Source organism: Rhinopithecus roxellana, chromosome 1 (genome assembly GCF_007565055.1).
Source record: "Rhinopithecus roxellana isolate Shanxi Qingling chromosome 1, ASM756505v1, whole genome shotgun sequence".
Classification (NCBI taxonomy): Eukaryota; Metazoa; Chordata; class Mammalia; order Primates; family Cercopithecidae; genus Rhinopithecus; species Rhinopithecus roxellana.
Genome location: NC_044549.1, coordinates 171,385,987 through 171,412,047, shown reverse-complemented (window position 1 = coordinate 171,412,047; position 26,061 = coordinate 171,385,987). Strand labels below are relative to the sequence as shown.

The window sequence follows — 26,061 nt, the reverse complement described above, 5'->3', positions numbered from 1 at the left end:
AAGAGCCTTTTGCCTCCAGCCATGATTCTGAGAACTACCCAGCCATGTGGAACTGTAAGTCCAATTAAACCTCTTACTTTTGTAAATTGCCCAGTCTCAGGTATGTCTTTATCAGCAGTGTGAAAACAAACTCATATAGTAAATTGGTACTGGGAGTGGAGCATTGCTGAAAGGATACCCAAAAATGTGGAAGTCACTTTGGAACTGGGTAACAGACAGAGGTTGGACTAGACTGGAGGGCTCAGAAGAAGGAAATGTGGGAAAGTTTGGAACTTTCTAGAGACTTGTTAAATGGCTTTGACTAAAAGCCTGATAGCAATATGAACAATAAGGTCCAGGCTGAGATAGTCTCAGATGGAGATGAGGAACTTGTTGAGAACTGGAGCAAAGGTGACTCTTGTTTCATTTTAGCAAAGAGGTTGGCAGCATTCTGCCCCTGCCCTACAGATTTGTGGAACTTTGAACTTGAGAGAGGTGATTTAGGGTATCTGGTGGAAGAAATTTCTAAACAGCAAAGCATTCAAGATGTGACTTGGGTGCTGTTAAAGGCATTCAGTTTTATAAAGGAAGCAGAGCATAAAAGTTTGAAAAATTTGCAGCCTGACAATGTGATAGAAAAACCCATTTTCTGAGGCGAAATTCAAGCCAGCTGCAGAAATTTGCATAAATAACTGAGAAGCTGAATGTTAATCTCTAAGAAAATGGGGGAAATGTCTCCAGGGCATGCCAGAGGTCTTCATGGCAGACCCTTCCATCACAGTCCCACAGGCATAGGAGAAAATGATTTCATGGGACAGACCCAGGGTCCCTGTGCTGTGTGCAGCCTAGGGACTTGATGTCCTGTCCTAGCTGCTCCAGCCATGGCTGAAAGGACCCAAGGTAGAGCTCAGGCCATGGCTTTACAGGGTGCAAGTCCCAAGTCCTGGTAGCTTCCACATGGTGTTGAGTCTGTGAATGCATGGAAGTCAAGAGCTGGGGCTTGGGAACCTCTGCCTAGATTTCAGAAGATGTATGGAAATGCCTGGATGCCCAGGCAGAAGTTTGCTGCAGGGTTGGGACGCTCATGGAGAACCTCTGCTCCATATGTGGAAGGGAAATGTGAGGTTGGAGCCCCCACACAGAGTCCCTACTGAGGCACCACCTAGTAGGCCTGTGAGAAGAGGGCAAGCATCCTCCAGACCCCAGAATGGTAGATCCAATAGCTTGCATTGTTCACCTGGAAAAGTCGCAGACACTCAACACCAGCCCATGAAGGCAGCCTGGAGGGAGGCTGTACCCTGCAAAGCTACAGGGGCAGAGCTGTCCAAGACTATGGGAACTTAGCTCTTACATCAGTGTGACCTGGATGTGAGACCTGGAGTCAAAGGAGAGCATGTTGGAGCTTTAAAATTTGACTGCCCTGCTGGATTTCGGACTTACATGGGGCCTGTAGCCCCGCCCCCCTCAACCCCCCCCTTTTTTTTAAACCAATTTCTCCCATTTTGAATGGCTGTATTTACCCAATACCTGTACTTCCATTGTATCTAGGAAGTCACTAGTTTGCTTTTGATTTTACGGGCTCATAGGCAGAAGGGACTGACCTTGTCTCAGATGAGACTTTGGACTGTGGACTTTAACGCTGAAATGAGTTAAGACTTTGGGGGACTGTTGGGAAGGAATGATTAGTTTTGAAATGTGAGAACATGAGATTTGGAGCAGCTGGGGGTGGAATGATATGGTTTGGCTGTGTCCCCACCCAAATCTCAACTTGAATTGTATCTCCCAGAATTCCCACATGTTGTGAGAGGGACCCATTTTCTCTTGCTGCCACCATGTAACAAGAGCCTTTTGCCTCCAGACATGATTCTGAGTACTCCCTAGCCATGTGGAATTGTAAGTCCAATTAAACCTCTTTCTTTTGTAAATTGCCCAGTCCTGGGTATTTCTTTGCCAGCAAGTGAAAACAAACTAATACATCTGAATATTGAGTATTTTCAGCCTTGGTACTCTAATTGCCTTTTGCATCAAGATTGTTCTTACCATGCAAGTGACCTAATACAATAATTGTAGTTCACAACTATAGTCTTTCCATAAAATTCCACTCTATTTCATAACTTCGTTCTGGTAATGACTCTATGACAAGTTTATTTCTTCCTGGTTCCGAGGCTTTGGGTCCTGTCTCACTACTAATCTTCATGAGTCTTCCTACTTTATGAACAATGACATTCTTGGAGATTATAATAGCTGCCATCCGTGTCTGCAAGAAGAAGACATTCTTCTAGGGGGAAAAATTCTATGCTGCATTCCTATTGAGCAGTCTTAAAAGAAAAATTACATACTTTTCCACCTTCAGAAACTCACATGGCACAAGCCTACCCAAACCCCAGAGGATATGCATAAGGTATTGCTCGAACTGGTGTTCTGCTTATGTTGGGGAATCACTGCAGGCTTTGTCTCCAGCTCTCTGCCTCCAAGCGTAACCATCTGCCCCCATCTCCTCCTTATTTCCATCCCATTTCCTCCTACATGGATTTTCCCTCATGGCTTAGAAGCTGATAATGCATTTAGTTTGCCTACCCAACATTTTGCTTTGACATTTTCCCCTTCAATTCTCTATTATCTAGCCCATAGGTTCTCTCTCCAACCATCACCACCATTCATCTACTAGTATATAAAATGTCTCAGGAGTAGATTTACTAGTTTCATCAATGTACTAATGTACCACTAATTTTGGCATTCAGGCAAAAGACAGTACTTGATGAAACAATTCTATTCAAATCAGCACCCTGTTTCTCAAGATCACCGCCAGTGTGCCTGAGTGTTGCTCCACACACATGCACAGAGAGATTCCCATTTTAGTAAAACTGTTATAATTCACTGCAATGGGCACATGCCGGCTAATCGCTATCCTTCCTGAAATTTTTTGTCTCCTTATTTGTTTTCAAATTTAATGTAACTAAGACTTGTAGATCATATTCTATTGTTTCTACCCAAGAATATCAGCTTGCACAAATAATGGGCAAAATCATTTTGCGAGATGATCACATTAAGAAGACCTATATTTTGGAGTTAGGGACACTGGAGATTGACGATAGAGGTCAGGAATATCAGCTTTGCTGTCAGGCAGGCCAGAGCTTATACTTTATTGCTTTCTAGTCACAGGAATTTGTGTAAGTTTCATACCTCCAATTCTCAGTTATTCATCCTTAAAAATGGAAATAACAATATTTCTCCAAAAGATCACTATTAGAACTAAATGAGACATATTTATGTAATGCCACCTTGCTGGGCACATGTTATGGGACTAATGAATAGGAGCTCTTATTTTGTTGATATCAACACTCTTATTTGTAACTGACAAGAAGCTATATATCTAATAAAAAATAAAACCTTTGTTCCAAGTCAACGAAAATACACATTTTTACCTGTAATATAACCCCAGGGTAGAACTAAATTCTATTGCCAAATTCTATTATAACTGGATAACCTATTTTTCTAAATTACTGCAGAAAGCTTCACTATTGAAATAAAAATTCAAATAAATATTAAGCTGTAGAGTGATGGCTTGGGGATAGCAATCAGAGAATTTTCTAAATATAAACCATGGATGTTCCCGATATTATTTTTTTCTCTCTTAACAGAGCAATGTACAAGTATATTTTTTCATTACAAATAATTCAAGGAAAAGAAACCATTGAAGATAAATGAAACATTGTATTACATTTTATGCCAGGTGAGAAAATATAAACCCTAATGTTCTTTCTTTAAAGCCCTGAGATTCCATGATGCAATATTACAAGATAACACCTACTGGGACTGTGGCATAAAATACAGGTTTCTAGTATTTGTTGTTTCTATTTAATGTAGTTAATAAAGTTACTTTTAAAGTTATTTTGCAACCAATAATACAGTTACATAAATGTCATTGCACTTAAAGTATCACAAATAGCATATGATTCCAGGCCAGAAATGTAGTGCACAGCAATGTGAGAATCTTGTGCTTTTCCTTGGTTAGAAATCTATTTAAATCAGCAAATAGGAATAAAGTGTAGTGCCTACAACAGATAAGAAAAACACACTTCAAATAATAACGCAAAATGCATTGCCGGATAAAAACAAATGAAGATGCCGAATGCAGCTAATGAAATGCAATTGCTCCTTCAAGATAGTTTTTGCATCTGTCCAGCCAAAACGGTAAGAGAAAATAATTTACAAAGTTGTAAAATACCACAGTGTTTGTGAGGAACCAGTCAGAAATCTAATCTCTATCTCTCCCCTTCAGCTGAGATTGAAGGCAATCAACACATTCATTTCAAATGGATATTTTCAGAGTGCTGGAAAGAACCATGTAAGGTACTTGCCCTAACTCCAGTCACAGGAGTTGTACTCAGATGTACTCAGAAGTTGTTCAGACAGTGCAAGGAGCCTTGTCACCATGGTCTCCTGTCACCATGGAAGATGGGGCTAGCCCCATGGGTGGGTATGCTGGAAAAGGAACCTTGGGCCTGTGAGGCTGTCTGGAATACCTGAGACAAGAAGCATCTTGGAGCGCAACTTATTTAACTGCTCTCCTCACTCCAAGGCAAAATAGAGAATCTGACCCAGAGAGAGAAAATCTGCAAAAGGCAGAAGCTTTCTTTGTCTAACTCAGTTCTGGCTCACTGACCTCTAAAAGAGTATCTGGCAACAAAACTCAACTCAAAATGGAGTAAATACTGAAACATAAGACTCAAAACTATAAACCTGCTACAAGAAAACATAGGGGACATGTTTCAGAACATTGAGGTAGCCAAATATTTGACTGCCAAGACTTCAAAAGCACAGGCTACAAAAAACAAAAACAAAAACAAACAAACAAACAAACAAACAAAACACAAATGGACTATGTTAAACCAGAAACCTTCTGTACAGCCAAGAATACCATCAAGAAGTGATGAAAAAAATCTGTAGTATGGGAGAAAATATTTGCACACTATACATCCAACAAGAGACTAATATCCAGAATATACAAGAAACTCAACAGCTAAACAGCAATACACACACACACACACACACACCCTGCTTAACACAAACACTCACAGAACAAATAATCTGGTTAAAAAGCGGGCAGAGGATCTAAATAAACATTTCTCAAACGAAGACATACAAATAAATGACCAACAAATGTATGAAAAAAAAAAATGCTCAATACCACTAATCGTCAGGGAAATACAAATCAAAACTATAATGAAATATCATCTCACCCCAGTTAGAATGGCTATTACCAAGAAGACAAAAATAGTAAATGCTGGTGAGGATGCCGTAAAAATGGATCCCTTGTACACTGTTGGTGGAAATGTAATTAGGACGTCCAGTAGGGAAAACAGTGTGGAGTTTTCTCAAAAACTGAAAATAAATCTACCATATGATCCAGCAATCCCAGCACTGGTTACTTATTCAAAGGAAAGGAAATCAGTATATAAAAAGGACACCTACACTCCTTTGTTTATTGCAGCACTATTCACAATCACTAAGATATGGAATTACCTAAATATTAATCGAGAGGTAAATGGATAAAGAAAATATGATGTATACACACAATGGAATACTATCCAGCCATAAAAAGAATGAAATCCTATCATTCACAGCAGCCTGAAGGATATCATATTAAGTGAAATAAGTCAGGCACAGAAATAAATACCGTGTGTTCTCACTCACATGTGGGAGCTAAAAAATATTGAGCTCTTGGAAGCAGACAGTAGAATCGTGAGTATTAGAGGATATGGAGAAGAGGAGAATAGGAAGAGGTTGTTTAAAATATACAAAATTACAGCTAGATGGGAGGAATGAGTTCTGGCAATCTGTGGTGCCATAGGTTGAATATGGTTAACTATAATTTATTTGTATGTTTTGAAACAGCTACAAGAGAAGAGTTTTGATGTTTATAATACAAAGAAATAATAAATGAGGACACACATGTGCTAATTATCCTGATTTGAGTATTATACACTGTACACATGTATCAAAATATCACTCTGTATCCCTTAAGTATGTGCAATTATAATATGTCAACTAAAAAAATAAAAGAAAATATTTTTTAAATGAATGCCTGGAATATAAAAAAGGTCTTAGTATTTGGATATTAAATAAGTGAATGAAAGAACAGAAACTTACAGGAAATTCTTTCCTGTCATCAATTTCTAAAATGTCTAATGTAGAGCTACATGCATTATTTCATTAATTGTTACATTTCAATTGTTGAAAACCTGATTACCAAGTATTTTGTAAGTGAATGGATTGCATCCATATAGGATTCCAACATGATCCACGGATTCAGGAAAGGCTTTTCTTGAGACATTGGTTCTGAAGAATACATACAAATCCATCATTTAGTGGGAGAGAGTACTGGATGGGATGGGGAACACCTCTGAAAGAAGGAACATTTGCAGAAATCGAGACAAAAATGACCATAGAACTTATGAGAAATTGAGAGAAGACTGTTATGACTAAAAGGAAAAGGAGAAAAATCCCCACAAAAAGAAGTGACATGGGTTTTCAGGACATCACACAGGGTCCTGTGGGCCAGGTTAAGGAAATGAGCCTTAATCCTAAGAGCAACATAAGCAGCAAGGGAATGATCTGGTTATATGAGTGTTTTTCAAAGGTCCATCTCATTAAATTGTGGAAAACATATTATGGGCAATAAGAGGAAGGCAACATAAAGCCAGACAGAAAATGTTTAGGAGAATATTGCTGGGAAGAGATGATTGTGTATTTGGCTAGAATCCTGGTGCTGGATGTAAAGAGAAGTAGAGAAATGGGGATTTTGGAGGTAAGATCAATAGGTGAGGGGGAAATGGTATGTGTGGAAAAAGATGGGTAGAAGGTAAATTCTAGGTTATCAACAGAAACAGCAGGGGATGGTGGAACCACCCCCTGCGAAGACATCCCTGCAGAGAGCATACTTATGGAGAAAAGTTCACTGAAGTTTAATTTTGGAAATGTTAACCTTGAGGTGCCTGCAAGGCATCATAGCAGAGGTGTCAAGCAGGCAGCTTAGAAATAGCACATGATGTTCACAAAAAAGGTTTGGTCTGGATTTTAGAAGCTTTGTAGAGAGAATTAGGTTCCTTACTTCTTTTTTAAGAACGTAAAATATGGAAGTACTGATTTCTTTCAGATGGAATGCAGCAGTTCAGCTCCCAGAAAGGAAATGTGTTCAATATTTATGCTGGCTTCTTGCCAGTGCTATTAACTGGGGAGGTGTCCAACTCTCTGTGGAAAGGTATTTTTTTGGAACCGGATGATTTCCTTTTTCTGTCTTATCATTTTCTTGCCTAACATACATTCTCATATTTTCTGTGGTTTTAAAGTTGTTTCCTGATGAGGAAACATTAATATATACCGGGGAAATGTTTCATTAAACAATGTTAAAATTGCTTTTCATATTGCAAGACATCTTGGAGTCACCAATACTCTAATATGTGAGGGCGACCATGTAATAACACATTTTCCAAATATTTAAACACCAACCACTTTCTCCAAGATTATCTTTGACAACTAGTGTTTTATAAATTATTCTTTGGGCAAATATTTGTTAAACAGTAGTCTTGCTTGGAGCAGTATCTTTTATTCAATAGTTTTATCCTGGTTCAAAAACCCCAACCTGGACTTAATGGCCCTTTCCCAAGAAATTTAATACAATTTTCCTGTAATACTTAAAAAGCTCATTTTCTTTTCTGGTTATTAAAGCTGAAGCAAACTGGATGTTCCACTTATAACTCTGTGGCAGTAGTCATGTGGGAGAAGTTTATCATCTGTGTAGGTCACTGTCATCTTTCATTCTCATGGTAGAATTGGGTCTGTGTGAGGGTGTGTTCAGAGGTATGATTAAAGCAGAGGCCAGGAGAAGGGTGAACAGTGCTTAGTCTAGTTTTTCAGCTTGTGAACAACTATACATAGAACCACAGTAGTTTGCAGAAATGTAGTTAAGGAGAGGGAGGAGAAAGAGTTCCCATCTTACTTTATTTACTGCTTCTATCATTATCCAAATTAATATCCTTATTGCCTAAGATTCTGAATATAGTAATCCATATGTAAAACTTTCTGATCTCAATCTATATTCTGAAAAATGATACCAATCAAAACACCGAATTCCACTTCTAAAAGCAATTTATTTTATACTTTTCTGCTGCTGGTGTTTTACAGTTTCTCCATTCATATGCCTTTAAGTATAATACAATGAATATGCAAGAGATCTCCTTATATTAGAGACCTCTTTATATCAGGCTGGTGCAAAAGTAATTGTGATAACCTAATAATAACTTTGTTTTTCTTCTCCCTAGTGATTAAAAATGTGTGCATGCCCAGAATTCTAGAGATATAAATTAAAAGCAACAAAGCGTAAATTAAAATAATGGTCCTGACAATGACACTGATCAAAAGAAAAAGAAAAATTCAGAGCAGAAATACAAGAATTAACTCAAAGCAATTTTAGAATGGTTACTAATATTAATGTTATTTTATGTTAGATATTATTATAGGTACAAAATGTCATGAAAACATTAGTACAAAAGAGACTAAATATTACATTAAATATTCATTTAATTGCAGGCAAAGTATTCTGCACAACGCCTTGGAATATAATCAATGGCCTATAAATGCTAGTTATCATCATTTCCCACTTAACTCTTCTAATTCCATCTAATACAATTGGCCCACAAATCATTTTATAATCTTGAGTAAAGAATGAACAAAATTTCATTAGCCAGGATAAAAAAAAATCAAGGTAAGTTTAAACTCTTTCAGACATGAGATACAAATTTCTCCTTCTGTGTCTCCTTCGTTCACTAAAAACTGAAATTGGCATCATCCTATGTTTAAAAAATATAGATATTTTTACAAATACAAATGGAGAAAAAAAGAAAGAATAATTCCTGGGCTCTTCCATGTACTTGCTTTAGAGAATCTTTGTAACTACTGGCTCCACAGTTGGTCCTTTTTGCAAAAAAAAAAAAAAAAAAAAAAAAAAAGAAAATGAAAGAAAAAGATGTCCAATTTCTCAGTTTTTTTTTTTTTTTTCTGAGACAGAGTCTCACTTTGTCCCACAGGCTGGCATGCAGTGGCGCAATCAATCTCAGCTCACTGCAACCTCTGCCTCCCAGGTTCAAGCAATTCTCCTGCCTCAGCCTCCTGAGTACAGGTGCCTGCCACCATGCTGAGCTAATTTTTTTGAATTTTTAGTAGAAACAGGGTTTCACCATGTTGTCCAGGCTGGTCTCTAACTCCTGACCACAGGTGATCCACCTGCCTTGGCCTCCCCAAGTGCTGGGATTATAGGCATGAGCCACTGCACCCATCCCAGTTTCACAGATCTTGAAGTAACATAATACTTTGTTGCATGTTCAAAGGTAATTTCCATTCTTATTATAAACTATATTTGAAGACAAATGATATGAGACTGTGAAATATCCTCAGAAGCTACTGAATGTAGGAAGATGCATATATTCATGCATTTAGCAGATAAAAATACGTTAGCCCTTAGGTTTATGTCATTCCATTCAGTTACATTTGTATCTTAATAATTGGCAGTATAATTGATTTTAAAGTTGACACTAGAATCAGAAAGTGCAATGCCTGGAAGATGGAAAAATTTCAGAGAGTGAACATAGTATGAATAGAAGAGATCTGTGATGAAGGGACAACTTTGGAGCTTAGTACTTACTGCAAATTAGTATCTTATGTAACTCTGGTGATTAACAGACTCTGACCCTAAGTTTCTTTATCTGAAAAATGGGCTTAAGGATAATTAGATTTGAAGTTTTAGCAAGGATTAAAAATTAAATAATATGCATCAAATGAATGCCACATATTGGTATGTTTCTACTCAAAAATCAATCAATGAGTACTTATTGTGTACCCAGGCACAGGACTAATCATGGGGAAACACAAGTAAGCAAGACAGATATATTTCCTAGACATAACATGCCAGAGCATACAGAAAGTAGCTAAGTAAAAATACACATTTTAAAAATCTAATATCAGAAAAAATAATTGAGGAACATCCTTGAGAATAACCGGCTTGTACTCTTCACAGATGTCCAAACAAGAAAGATAAAGAAAGACTGAAGAATTATTTCACAATGAAAGACTCAAATAACATGAAAACTAAATGTAGTATATGAGTCTAGATTGGATTCTGGACATGGGAGGAATAAGTAAAAAGGATATTACCAGGACAATTGACAAATTTGAATACAAACTGCAGATTTGGTAATATTATATCAACATTAAATTTCCTGATGCTGATAACTTCTGTGGTAAGAGGGTATCCTTATTTTAAGAAAAGACACACTGAAGTATTTAGGGTTAAAAAGGCAAAATATTTCCAACAACACTTAAATAGCTCAAAAATATGGAAGAAAGAAGGGAGGAAGGAATGGAAGAAGAAGAGATAATAAAGCAAATGGGAAACATGCAAATAATTAGTGAATCCAGGTAAAGTCTAGATAAGAGTTTTTGTACTATTGTTGTAAATTTTCTGTAAGTTTGAAATTATATAAAATGAAAATGTACTTTGAGGGCAAGTTGAAAAGTTTACAAGTATTCATTTTCTCGTTTCCTATGTCTTTACTCCTTGTCTCTCTAGAGCAAATTTCACAAATCTTATTTTGAATTTCAGCAATAGATACAGAGACATTTTTGTAGGTACTCCATATTGAGTAGTGCAGTTCTATCTCAATGGATTTGATGAAATCAATAATTTATAGTATAGGACTTTAGGTAGAATGATGTTACAGGCTCGAATGAGCTGAACAACATCCCCTAACACCCTAAGATCTTTTAAACACAACTTTTAAAGCTGGTGTTTTGTTTGGAAAACAAACTGAACTGGTAGTAAATTTTAAAAAGCATGTAGACATTTTAAAGCTAAGGAACTACTTTTCCTTCATTTCATATCATACCTGAGAGAAAGAGAAGCTTTAGGCTGGTAAAGATGCATCTGTGGCTTGCTTTCTATTTATTTATTTATTATTTTTATTATTATACTTTAAGTTCTAGGATACATGTGCACAACGTGCAAGTTTGTTACATATGTATTCATGTGCCATGTTGGTGTGCTGCACCCATTAACATATCATTTACATTAGGTATATCTCCTAATGCTACCCCGTCCCCACAATAGGCCCCAGTGTGTGATGTTCCCCTTCCTGTGTCCAAGTGATCTCATTGTTCAGTTCCCACCTATGAGTGAGAACATGCGGTGTTTAGTTTTCTCTTCTTGTGATAGTTTGCTGAGAATGATGGTTTCCAGCTGCATCCATGTCCCTACAAAGGACACGAACTCATCCATTTTTATGGTTGCATAGTATTCCATGGTGTATATGTGCCACATTTTCTTAATCCAGTCTGTCACGGATAGACATTTGGGTTGATTCCAAGTCTTTGCTATTGTGAATAGTGCTGCAATAAGCATACGTGTGCATGTGTCTTTATAGCAGCATGATTTATAATCCTTTGGGTATATACCCAGTAATGGGATGGCTGGGTCAAATGGTATTTCTAGTTCTAGATCCTTGAGGAATCGCCACACTGTTTTCCACAATGGTTGGACTAGTTTACAGTCCCTCCAACAGTGTAAAAGTGTTCCTATTACTCCACATCCTCTCCAGCACCTATTGTTTCCTGACTTTTTAATGATTGCCATTCTAACTGGTGTGAGATGGTATCTCATTGTGGTTTTGATTTGCATTTCTCTGCCTCGCCCTGCTTCAGCTCTCACTGGTCAGTGCTGACCAGCAATGACTGTCCGACACGCCCCAGTAGATGAACCCGGTACCTCAGTTGAAAATGCAATCACCCATCTTCTGTGTCGCTCACGCTGGGAGCTGGAGGCTGGAGCTGTTCCTATTCGGCCATCTTGGGCGCCCCCACTGTGGCTTTCATTTTAATTACCCTAACATTTCTTGGACTGGTTTGGATTAATCACATCCAGCAGAGGCTCTATAATCAGAAATGCTCATCATATTCATTTCCTGATTTATTTGTAGTATCCATATAAACCTATTGCAAACCTATTGGTGTCAATTAGCAAGTTTACTTCTTTTTTTGTTTTGTTTTGTTGAGACGGAGTCATACTCTGTAGTCCTAGGCTGGAGTGCAGTGGTGCAATCTTAGTTCACTGCAATCTCTACCTCCTGGGTTCAATTGATTCTCCTGCCTCAGCCTCCAGAATAGCTGGGATTACAAGCTTCCAACACCACACCCAGCTATTTTTTGTATTTTTAATAGAGATGGAGTTTTGCCATGTTGGCCAGGCTGGTTTCGAACTCCTGGCCTCAAGTGATCTGCCAACCTCAGCCTCTGAGGCCAAGGGATTATACGGATTATAGCGCTGGGCTTATGGGCTTGAGCCACAGCCCCTGGCCTGGCAGATTTAATTCTAATTTTTTAGAATAAGTGTGCATGCACATGCATATGGATTTATGAGTTTTGTGTGAGTTACATCATACAAATATGAAAAAATTTCTAAAAGAACACACATAAATTAAAATCTGTATAGTAAAGACTGTTATTTCAAATAATAGCGAAAAATTCCATACATTGTTTGATCTACAAAGAAAATGTTTACCTTTAACTTGTGAAAAGTGGGTATTGTAAAATACATAATCTAGATGTGATGTAATGGTCATTATTTTAAGCATTTGTTTAGCTTTTGTACTGTTTAGTCTCTTTTTATTTATTTATTTATTTCAGTCCTGGGGAAGTAAATAATTTCTGGTCTTTTCTCCACAAATTTCTTAAAATTTGATAATCAAGATCATTTTTCCCTCAAAATTTACTGTCTTACATGTTGGCATCAGCTTTATCCTAATGCCACTTAAGCATTTATTTTAAAAAATTGAATAAATAAAAATTCAAGTCTGGAACTTCTACTTCCAGGTATTTTGGATTATTTTATGACAGAACAATAATAAATAAATAAAAAGAGAAACTCAGTGCTGCCCAGTCAAAGCAGGAAAGCAACATCAGGTAGAACACAGTCGATGCCACCACGGAGGGAGCATTTAGACCAACCATAGCCCGAGGAAAATTAACCATCTCAGCAGTCTGAATATGAGTTTTAGCAAGCCCCTCCACCATGGGCTAAAGGGCTCTGGGGTTCTAAATAAACTTAAAAGGCAGTCTAGGCCACAAGGACTCCAATTCCTGGGCAAGTCCAGGTGTTGTGCAGTGTTCAGAGTCAGTGGACTTGAGATAAACATGAGCTAGTGAGACACCAGCAGTAGGAAGCCAAGGGAGTACTTGAGCCTTCCCTCCCCCAGCCCCAGGCAGAAGAACTCTCAGGTCCTAGAACCCCATTCCTTCTGCCTGAGGAGAGGAAAGAGTAAAGAGGACTTTGTCTTGCATCTTCAATACCCATTTCAGGCCCTGTTATACTATATTTCTAGACACACGCTGGACCAGAAAGGAACCCACTGTCTTGAAGCAAAGGGCCAAGTCCTAGCAGCATTCATCAACTACTGATTAAAGAGCTCTTGGGCCATAAATAATCAGCAATGGTGGCCAGGCAGTACTTGCTGTGGACCTTGGGTGAAACTCAGAGCTATGCTTGCTTTAGGTGTGACCCAGCACATTCCAAGCTATGTTAGCCAAAGGGAAAGACTCCCTTTGCTTAGGGAAAGGAGAAAAAAAGTAAAGAGGACTTTGCCTCACAGCTTGTATACCAGCTGGGCCACAGTGGGGTAGAGTACCGAGCGTTTACTGGCGTCTCTGATTCCTGGCCGTGCTGCTTGATGGTGTTGCTAGACTTGGCTTGGGCCAGAGGGGAACCCACTCTCCTGAAAAGAGAGACACAGATCTGGCAGCTTTCACTAAAAGCTGACTGAAGAGCCCTTGGGTCTTGAGTGAATATCAGCGATAGCCAGCAGTAATCTCCATGGGCCTGTGGTAGTGGTGGCCATAGGGAGAGACTCCTCTGCTTGCAAAAAGGGGAGGAAAGAGTGGTGAGAACTTTTTCTTGTGATTTGGGTGGCAGCTTAGCCACAGTAGAATGAAACACCAGGAAGATACCTGATACATTTAGGCTATGTCCCCACTAAAATCTCATCTTGAATTGTAGTCCCCACTTGTTAAAGGAAAGACCAGGTGGAGGTAATGGAGTCATAGGAGCAGTTTGCCCCATTCCTTTCTCACGGTAGTGAGTTCTCACAAGATCTGATGGTTTTATAAGGGGCTCTTCCCGCTTTACTTGGCACTTTTCCTTCCTGCCACCTTGAGAAGGAGGTCCTAGCTTTTTCTTAATCTTCAGCTGTGCTGAACTGTGAGTCAATTAAACCTCTTTCCTTTATAAATTACCCAGGCTTGGGCAGTTCTTTATAGCAGTATGCAAATGGACTAATTAAAACCCAAGGTGTTTGACTCCAGGTCCCTGGTCCTGGATGACATCTTTGGACCGGCCTGGTGCCAGGGAAACTCATCATCCTGAAAAGAAGGAAACAAAGCTGGCTGGATTCACTATCTGCTTATTGTAGGGTCCTTGGGCTTTGAGTGAACATAGGCAGTAGCCAGGCAGTAGTCACCACAGGCCTTGGGCAGGACTCAGTGCTATGCTGGTTTTGGGTCTGACTCAGCATAGTTCCAGTGGTGGTGGTGGCTTCAGGGGTACCTGTGTCACCCCTATCTCAGCTCCAGACATCTCAGAAAGGAATAGAAACTCCATTTGTTTGGGTGAAAGTAAGGGAGCAGAACAAGAGTCTCTGCCTCATATTCCAGGGAACTCTTCCAGATTTTACGCAAGACCACCAAGCCAGTACCTCTACACGTCTGCAAGAGCTTGGGTGTCCCCTAAATACGGCTGCAGTGATGAAAGATTTACATTACAGCACCCAAGACCATCTGAATACTTGGAAATGCTTCCCAAGAAGGACAGGTACAAATAAGCTGAACTATGAAGGTAAGAATAAATATATAATTCTTCAATGCTCTGACACCAATAACATTGACAAGCATTAAAACCATCCAGGAAAACATGACTTCACCAAATGAACTAACTAGGCATGAGTGACCAAACCCACAGACACAGATATATGTGACTAATAATTCAAAATAGCTGTTTTGAGGAAACTCAAAGATATTTAAGATAATTCAGAGAAGGAATTCAGAATCCTATTAGATAAACTTAACAAATAGATTAAAGTAATTTAAAATAATCAAGCAGAAAATGCAATTGACATACTGTAAAATGCATTAGGGTCTCTTAGCAGAATTGATCAAGCAAAAGAAATAAATAGTGAACTTGAATACAGGCTTTTTGAAAATATACAGTAAAAAGACAAAAGAAAAAAGAATGAAAAAGAATGAAATATGCCTGGAAAACCCAGAAAACAGCCTCAAAGGGCCAAATCTAGGAGTTATTGGCCTTAAAGTGTAGACAGAGAGAGAGAGAGAGAAATTGAGGTAGAAAGGTTATTCAAAAACATAACAAAGAACTTTCCAAACCTAGAGAAAGACATCAGTATCTAAGTACAAGAAGTTTATAGAACACCAAGAAGATTTAACCCAAAGAAGACTACCTAAGGCATTTAATAATCAAACTCCTGAAGATAAATATAAAGAAAGGATCCTACAAGGAGCAAGAGAAAATAAACAACATGCAATGGAGCTTCAATAAGTCTGGCAGCAGAATTTCCAGTGACAACCTTATAGGCCAGGAGAGAGTGTCAGGACATATTTAAAGTGCAGAACAACAACAACAACAACAACAACAAAAACCTTTCATCTTAGAATAATGTATCCAGTAAAAATGTTCTTCAAACATAAAGGAGAAAGAAATCGTTTTCCACACAATCAAAAGCTGAGGTATTTAATCAACACCAGACCTGTCCTACAAGAAATACTAAAGGGAGCTCTTTGGTTTGAAAGAAAAAGACATTAGTGAGTAATAGGAAATCATGTGAAGGTACAAAACTCACTTGCAATGGTAAGTACATAGAAAAAGCACAATGTTATAACAAACATTTGTTATATAATTGTGGTGTATAAACTACTCATACCCAGAATAGGAAGACTAAAAGATGAAACTAGCAAAAATAATAACTACAACAGCTTAAGCCATAGCATAACAAATAAATGGAAAACACAAAAAGTTTAAAAGTAGAATGACGAAGTTAAAGTGTGGGATTTTTATTAGTTTTCAATTTACTTGCTTGATTTTTGTTTGTTTATGCAATAAATGTTAAGTTGTCATCAGTTTAAAATCATGGGTTATAAGATATTACCTGAAAGTTTCATGGTAACTTCAAATCAAAAAACATAGTGGATACACAAGAATAAAAATAAAAGATGAAAATGTACCACTAGAGAAAATCACCTTCACTAAAAGGAAGACAAAAAGGAAAGAGGGAAGAAAGAGAAGGCCAAAAAAATGAAAAAATGGCAAGAGTAAGTCCTTACTTATCAATAATAGCATTTAATGTAAACAGACTAAACTCTCAAATCAAAAGACACAGACCAGAGGAATGGATAAAAAAACAAGACCCAATAATCTGATGCCTACAAGAAACACATTTCACCTATAAAGATACATACAAACTGAAAATAAAGGGATGGAAAAAGATATTTCATGCCACTGGAAGCCAAAAAAGAGCAGGAGTGACTATGCTTATATTAGACAAAATAGATTTAAAAACAAAAACTATGAGACAGAGAAAGTCACTATATATAATGATAAAGGGGTCAATTCAACAAGGAGATATAACAACTGTAAATATATATGCACCCAACACTGGGACACCCAGATATATAAAGCAAATATTATCAGAGTTATCAAGAGAGGTAGATCCCAATACAATAATTGGTGGAGATTTCAATATCCATTTTCAGGAATGGAAATATCATTTAGAAAGAAAATCAGCAAAGAAAAATTGAACTTGAGCTGCACTAAGAACAAATGGACCTAATATATGGACCTAATATATATTTATTATTTTCATTCAGTGGTGGCAGAATATACATTCTTTTCCTCAGCATATGAATCATTCTCAAGGATAGACCATATAATAGGACAAAAAAGTCTTAAAAATTTCAAAAAAAAGAAATTATATCAAGTATCTTATTTGACTACAATGGAATAAGGCTAGCAATCATTTGGAAAGTATACAAATCCCTGGAAATTAAACAATATGGTCCTGAATGACCAGTGGATCAATGAAAAAATTAAGAAGAAAATGTAGTAAGTTCTTGAAACAAATAAAAATGGAAATACAACATACAAAAACCTATGGGACACAGCAAAAGCAGTACTAAAAGGAAAGTTTATAGTCATAAGTGCCTATATAAAAAATGTTAAAACTTCACATAGACAACCTAATGGTATATTTTAGAGAAGTAGAAAATCAAGAACAAATCAAACCAACCACAAGTTACAAGAACAGGAATAATAAACATCAGAGCAGAAACAAATGAAATTGAAAGGCTAAAACAATACAAAAGACGAACAAAATGAAGTTGTTTCTTTGAAATTATAAAGAAAGTTGATAAACTTTAACTAGACTAAGAAAAAAACAAAAAGGATCTAAATAAACAATGTTATAGATGAAAAAGGGACATTACAACTAATACTACAAAAATTCAAAGGATGATTAGAAGCCACTCTGAGCAACCATATGCCAATAAATTGGAAAACTTAAATAGATAAATTCCTAGACACACAATCTACTAAGATTGAACTGTGAAGAAATCCAAAACCTGAATAAGTGAATAACACGTAATGTGATCAAAGCCATAATAAGAAAGTCTCCCAGCAAAGAACAGGCTAGGACCCAATGGCTTCACTGCTGAATTTTACCAAAGATTTGAAAAAGAACCAATACCAATTTTAATCACACTATTCTGAAAAGGGGAGAGGGAATACTTCCAAACTCATTACATGAGATCAGTATTACACTGATAATAAAACCAGAAAACACCTCAAAGGAAAAAGAAAGTAACAGGTCAATATCCCTGATGAACATTGACACAAATGTCCTCAACAAAATACCAAACAACAAAATTCAACGATACATTAAAAAAATCATTCATCATGACAAAGTTGGATTTTTTTCCAGGGATGCAAGAATGGTTCAACATACAGAAGTCAATCAATGTGATATATCAGCAGAATGAAGGACAACAACCATGTAATAATTGCACTTGATGCTAAAAAAGTTTGCTAAAATTTAACATTCCTTCATAATGAAAACTCTCAAAAACCTGCATATAAAAGGAACATACCTCAACATAATAGAAGTCATATATGACAGACTCACAGCTAGTATCATATTGAATAAGGAAAAACTGACAGCTTTTCCTCTAAGATCTGGGATGAGACAAGGATGCCCACTTTCACCACTGTTATTCAACATAGTACTGGAAGTACCAGCTAGACCATTAGGACAAAAGAAAGAAATAAAGGCCATCTAAATTGGAAAGGAAAAGGAAAGAAGTAAAATTATCCTTGTTTGCAGATGATATGATTTTATATTTGGAAAAACCTAAAGACTGACAGAAAACTATTAGAACTGATAAGAAAATTCAGTAAAGTTGCAGGATACAATATCAACATGCAAAAATCAGTACCATTTCTATATGACAACACTTAACTATCTGAAAAATGTATCAAAAAAATCTCATTTATAATAGCTGCAATTAAAATTAAATATCCAGGAATAAAATAAAAAAGTGAAAGATATCTACAACGAAAACTATAAAACATTGATGTAAGAAACTGAAGAGGTCAAAAATATGAAAAGGTATTCTATGTTCATGGATTGGTAGAATATCATTAAAAATGTATATATTACTCAAAGCAATCTATCTATTCAATAAATGCCTATCAAAATACCAATAACATTCTTCACAGAAATAGAAAACATAATCCTAAAATTTATATGGAACTGCAAAAGTCCCAGAATAGACAAAGCTATCCTGAGCAAAAAGAACAAAACTTGAGGAATCACATTACCTGACTCCAAATTACGCAACAGAGATAACGTAAGGAAAACAGTGTGGTACCAGCATATAAACAGACATATAGACCAGGAATAGACAACCCAGGAATAGATCCATACATCTACAGTGAACTTATTTTCAACAAAGGTGTCAAGAATATACATTGGGGAAAGGACAATATCTTCAATAAGTGGTGCTGGGAAAACTAGATATGCATATACAGAAGCATGAAACTAGACCCCCACCTCCTACCATATACAGCAATCAAACCAAAATGGATTAAACACTTAAATCTAAGACCTTAAACTAAGAAACTACTAAGAAAAAATTGGAAAAACTCTCCAGGACACTGGTCTGGGCAAAATTTCTTGACAAGCACAGGCAACCAAAGCAAAAATGGACAAATGGGTTCACATCAAATGAATAGCTCCCGCACAGCAAAGTATACAATCAACAAATTGAAGAAACAACCCACAGAATGGAAGTAAATATTTTCAAGCTATCCATCTGACAAGGGATTACTAACCAGAATATATAAGGAACTCAAACAACTCAATAAAAAGAAATCTAATCCAATTAAAAATGGCAAAGACCTAAGTAGACATTTCTCAAAAGAAGGCATACGAATGACAAACAAGGATATAAAAGTGTGCACAACATCACTAATTATCAGAGAAATGCAAATCCCAACTACAATGAGATATCATCTCATCCCAGTTAAAAGGCTTTTGTCCAAAAGACAGGCAATAACAAATGCTGGCAAGGAAGAGGAGAAACGGGAAACCTTGAACATTGTTGGTAGAAATGAAATCAGTACAACCACTATGAAGAACAGTTTGGCAGTTCCTCAAAAACACTAAAAAGAGAACTGCCATACAATTCAGCAATACCACCACTAGGTATATACCCAAAAGAGAGAAAATCAGTATATTGAAGAGATATCTGCACTTCCATCTGCACTTTCATGCCTGTAATCTCAGCACTCTGGTAGGCCAAGGCGGGCGGATCATGAGGTCAGGAGTTCGAGAACAACCTGGCCAACATGATGAAACCCCATCTCTGCTAAAAATACAAAAATTAGCCGGTTGTGTTGCATGCCTGTAATCCTAGCTACTTGGGAGGCTGAGGCAGGAGAATTACTTGAACCTGGGAGGCGGAGGTTGCAGTGAGCCCAGATTGTGCCACTGCACATCAGCCTAGGCCACAGAGCAAGACTCCGTCTCAGGAAAATAATAATAATAATAATAATAAAAACCACTGCTACATATAACAACATTGATGAATCAAACATGATACTGTACGAAACAAACCAGGTACAAAAGAGTACATGTTGCATGATGCCATTTAAATAAAGCTCAGTATTAGGTGGAACTAATCTATGACTATTACTAGAGGAAGATTGATTTCCAAGGGATAGCATTGTGGGGGCTGCTGGGGTGTTGGTAATATTCTATTATTTGACTCAATGGTAGTCACACAGATGTGTTTACTTGGTGGAAATCCATTGAACTATACACTTATGATTTGTGCTTGTGTGCTTTTATATATACATACTATGTTTCAATTAACAATTTTTTTAAAAATAAAGCTTGAGTATGATAGTGATTGTTTGGGGGGTTCTACAGATAATAAAGTTCCTTTGAATAGTGGTTATATTTGGCTTTCAAGAGATGCAAAGAATCAATCAAGGGAGAGAAGTTCAAAGATGAAAAACAGTAATAAAAGATGGGGTGGGAACTGTGATTGCAGGTCTATGTAAAAGACTACTCAGGGCCTGGTGTGGTGGCTGATGACTGAAAGTGGGAAGATTGCTTGAGGACAGGAGCTGGAGATGATCCTGGGTAACATATGAAAACTCCATCTCTAAAAAAATATATATATATATATAAATAACCATAATAATAATTAACCAGACATGGTAGGACTGTCTATGGTTCCAGTTACTCAGAAGGCTGAAGCAAGAAAATCACTTGAGCCCAGCAATTGGAGGTTATGGTGGGCCATGATCACACCACTGCACTCTAGCTTGGGCAACAGAGCAAAACCCTGTCTCTAAAAAAAGGAAAACAAACAAACAAAAAAGATGATTCAATAGCTCTGTACATCTTTGGAGAAACGAGCAGAATGGAGGCTGTTTAAGGGCAAAGACACTGCCCCACCAATTCTCTCCTCTGCTTTTCGTTCAGCAGACCTGGAGATAGTTGGTATAGCCTAAGGCAAGAATAAGATACACTAGATATTAATAATGACACTACTATAGAATTTGTAAATAAATAATAAATCAGACCAGTCTTCTTTTCCAGATAGAGAAACACTTCAACTATTTTTACCCTGTTCTGTTTTGTGTTTTTATTAATCATCTCCAGAGGTAGGATATCTTTGAAGCCTTTTATGCGGCTTTTTTTAATCTTTATTGTAATCTCATAATTCTAGATTCAGCTTCTTGAGAGCAGTGTTGTTTCTTACTTTGTTGCAAATGTACATTCACCAATCAGGCTCTTGTTAAAGAGTAAGTACTAAATGAATGTTTGCTGTCTGTCTGTTACTAGTATGATCTAAACCCAGGATTTAAATTAGGGCCAATATTGTGGAATACTAGATATGCTACGTGTTTTGCCTTTGCTTTTTAATTTATTTATTTTTGCTTTAAGGGGGAGAAAACCCAGGAACTATGCCATCAATGGCAAAAGTAGATTAGGATGTGTGTGTTCTGATGTGACTTAAATTATTGCTAAATTGTCTCAGAGCTTAGAAGTTTGTCTGTGATCTGACACATATGTTTGTAATCAGATTTGGCTTTTGTCTCCAGACTAGGCCTGATATTAGTAAAATTTTCCATATGTGTTCTTATTCAATTACTCTTTTATGAGTACAAGACATTTCTATTATGTCTGTGTCTCTAGATAGCTCATTGTAAATTTAATCAAATTTACATTTTTAAGCAAATTGGCAAATTAACACCTTGAAAAGTCTTCTTGGGGAGCAAGGCTAGATGGTACGTGAAAGGCATGTTTAGGTGCTCGGTATTATGACAAATGTTTCCTGCATAGGTGACCCTGACTGTATAAAAATATTCACAAATATTCAACATTAAAAAAGTATACTTTTCCCAAGAAAAGTAAAATCCATGAAAAAACAAAACATATTTTCTTCATATTAATATCTAAAATTGGAACTTTAAGACTGAAAGCTTATTTGCTCAGTATACAGCTTCCAGAATTCAGGCTCACCAGCTCCAAAAGCCCACTCGATGGACATGATGTCACTTAGCACAATAGAAAATAGTTGTGACTGTCTCCAGTACATGCCAATATTTTTTCAACGGTCACCACCCTGACCAAATGATACACAGCTAATAAATCATTTGCCTGTAGAATAGCCTGGGCTGGGTCCAAACATTTTTAAAAAGGAGGATATGGGGGGCCATGGGTATTTTGTTATTGCCCTGTATAACTGCACCAAACAGAAGGGGGAAAAATATCCCACAAAATTCTGTGCCATTATATTATGTACATATTATGTAGACATGCATGCAGTCATTCAACAAGCATATTGAAAAAAATCTCAGTATCACTGATCATTAGAGAAACGCAAATCAAAACCACAATGAGTTACCATCTTATACCAGTCAGAATGACTATTATCCAAATGTCAAAAAGTAACAGATGCTGGTGAGTTTGCAGAAAAATGGGAACACTTATACCCTGTTGGTGGGAGTGTAAATTACTTCAACCATGTGGAAAGCAGTATAGTGATTCCTCTAAGAGCTAAAAGTACAACTATCATTCAACCCAGTAGTCCAATTAGTACATTATACCCAGAGGAATAGAAATTATTCTCTCATAAAGACACGTGCACATGAATGTTCAGTATACCACTATTCACAATAACAAAGACATGGAATCAAACTAAATGCCTATTAAAGACAGATTGGATAAAGAAAATGTGGTACATGTATACCATGGAATGCTATGCAACCATAAAAAAAGAATTAGATCATCTCTTTTGCAGGAACATGGATGGAACTAGAGGCTATTAGCCTTAGCAGACTAACTGAAGAACAGAAAACCAAATATTACATGTTCTCACTTATAAGTGGGAGCCAAATTATAAGAACTTATGAACACAAAAAAGGAAACAACAGACACTGGGGTCTAGTTGAGGGGGGAAGAAAGAGGAGGGAGAGGAACAGAAAAGATAACTATTAGATACTAGGATTAATATCCGGATGATGAAATAGTATGCACATAATATGTACATAATATATTATTCATATAATTATGATTGGTATAATTATATTATATAATTATATTATATATTAATATATGATTAATAGAATTAATCATAACCATATCCTTTTTTTTCACTAAATAAAATCTTACAGGTAACCCACCGTAGACATAAAAACTGAGGTGTGAGATTGAACTTTTTATCCAATATTTGACAGCTAGTTAGCAACTAAGGTGAAACCACAACTCAGTTACGGTGGCTCACAATAAGTAAGTTTTCCCCTAACAAATTGTTGGGCTAGTTTTTTACAAAATGTGTGGATTTAAAGTTTAATATAGATAGAGCTGGAATAAAACTCCTGCCTCACTTCATTAAACATTTACTTTCTTACAAGGTTCAAGTATGTTTGTCTCATAGGTCCTTGAAATGGCAAATAATAAAGACTACTAGTTTTTAGATATTGTATCTCGGCAGAGATGCTGATAAGAGAAAGAGAGAAGAATGAAGTTTTTGCAGAAAGACTGGAAATACGAGGAGGTAAGTAGAGAAAGAGAGCACCAGGATGGAAAAATACGTGTCTTGCCTTTGGCAAACGAACTTGTGCTTCAAAACATTGTATGAGCATTGGTTACGTATGTTTGCATAGAGAGTAACTACTGCTGTTGTGGTGGCTTTAAAATTCTTTGCTACTCCTCTTTTCAAAAGGTGTAACCTAATTATCCCTCTTCTTGCTTATGGGCTGGACTCAGTGACTCATCTCTAGTGTACAAAATATGGTAGAAGTGATGCTGTCTAACTTTCAAGACTAGGTCATAAAAAGCATTGTGATATCTGAGCAAGATGGTAGACTTCCTTTTTACTTCTTTGATCCTTTTCTAGGTTAAGCTAGCTGCCATATTGTGGGGTTATTAAAGCAGCCTTATAGAGAGGCTCTTGGGGCAAGGAACTACTAAGGCCTCTTGCCAACAACCAACAGTAACTTTCTGGTCATGTGAATGAGCCACCTTGTAAGTAGATCCTCCAGCCCCAGTCAAGCTGGGGACAGGACTGAAGAAGTTAACTTCAGCCCTGTCCAATAACTTAACTGTAACTTCACAAGAAACCTTGAACTAGAACAACCCAGCTAAGTCACTTTTGAATTCCTGACTCATGGAAACGGTGACATAAATTTTTGTTGTTTTAAGCCACTAAACTTTTGGGAAATTTATTACATAAAAGTAGATAATAATGCAATGTAATAATGTAGATAATTAGTAATAGTAGCGTTGAAGTGAAAAACAGTGTGTATGAACTTATAAAACACAACTACTCTTGGAATGAACCACATGAAATTGCTGATTTTGTAGATCACATATCAGCCATATGGTCCAACCTTCCTTTTTAACTTTTATTTTCGGTTTGGAGGTTCATATGAAACTTTTGTTACATAAACACATGTCCCAGGGGTTTGTTATACATACTATTTCATCATCCGGATATTAATCCCCGTATCTAATAGTTATCTTTTCTGTTCCTCTCCCTCCTCTTTCTTCCCCCCTCAACTAGACCCCAGTGTCTGTTGTTTCCTTTTTTGTGTTCTTAAGTTCTTATAATTTGGCTCCCACTTATAAGTGAGAACATGTAATATTTGGTTTTCTGTTCTTCAGTTAGTCTGCTAAGACTAATAGCCTCTAGTTCCATCCATGTTCCTGCAAAAGAGATGATCTAATTCTTTTTTTTTTTTTATGGTTGCATAGCATTTCATGGTATACATGTACCACATTTTCTTTATCCAATCTGTCTTTAATAGGCATTTAGTTTGATTCCATGTCTTTGTTATTGTGAATAGTGCTGTACTGAACATTCATGTGCATGTGTCTTTATGAGAGAATAATTTCTATTCCTCTGGGTATAATGTACTAATTGGACTACTGGGTTGAATGATAGTTGTACTTTTAGCTCTTAGAGGAATCACTATACTGCTTTCCACATGGTTGAAGTAATTTACACTCCCACCAACAGGGTATAAGTGTTCCCATTTTTCTGCAAACTCACCAGCATCTGTTACTTTTTGACATTTGAATAATAGTCATTCTGACTGGTATAAGATGGTAACTCATTGTGGTTTTGATTTGCGTTTCTCTAATGATCAGTGATATTGAGATTTTTTTCAATATGCTTGTTGGATGGCTGCATGCGTGTCTTCTTTTAGGAAGTGTCTGTTCATGTCTGACCACTTTTAAATGAGGCTGTTTTTCTCTTGCAAATTTTTAAGTTCCTTATAGATGCTGGTTGTTAGACCTTTGTCAGATGCACAGTTTGCAAAAATGTCCTCTCATTCTATAGGTTGTCTATCCTATTGATAGTTTCTTTTGCTATGCAGACGCTCTTAACAATTAGATCCCACTTTTCAACTTCTGCTTTTGTTGCAATTGCTTTTAGTGTCTTTGTCATAAAAACTTTTTTTGATATTAAATTTTATTTTGATAACGTAGTTATATAAAAAGCATGTTCTTAGAAAATAATTTTTGTAGGGCAGCTATAGAGAGAGAGGAAGCATGCATTGTGTCAAAATATTAACAATTATTGAACCATGGTACAAAGGAGCTATTCATGCTATTCTTGCAAATTTATGTTTAAAATTTTCTCAAAATAAACAAAATTAACCAAAACTCTCAAATTGGAATAGCAATGCGATTTTTTGGTAACAAATGAAATTTCTCAAAAAGGTATAAAAACATTTTTAAATTCTCTCTAACCACTTTATTCTCCTGAGATAGTAAATATAAGCAGAAAAATTACATCCTGCCACATCTTATATGCTCATCCAAATATATACATAGATGTTTTTATGAATACATACATATTTCTGTCACAAATAATTGTTTGCACGTTACTCTATAA

The 26,061-nt window shown here is 36.7% G+C and overlaps 1 long non-coding RNA gene across 1 annotated transcript; it reads left to right on the top strand.

Moving 5' to 3' along the window:
- LOC104658114 lies at window positions 1–23,791 on the top strand. Its single transcript, XR_747384.2, has 4 exons — window positions 1–54; window positions 3,621–3,712; window positions 21,382–21,457; window positions 23,596–23,791. It is a non-coding gene; the product is annotated as an uncharacterized LOC104658114 (long non-coding RNA).
- Window positions 23,792–26,061: the final 2,270 nt, after the last annotated feature.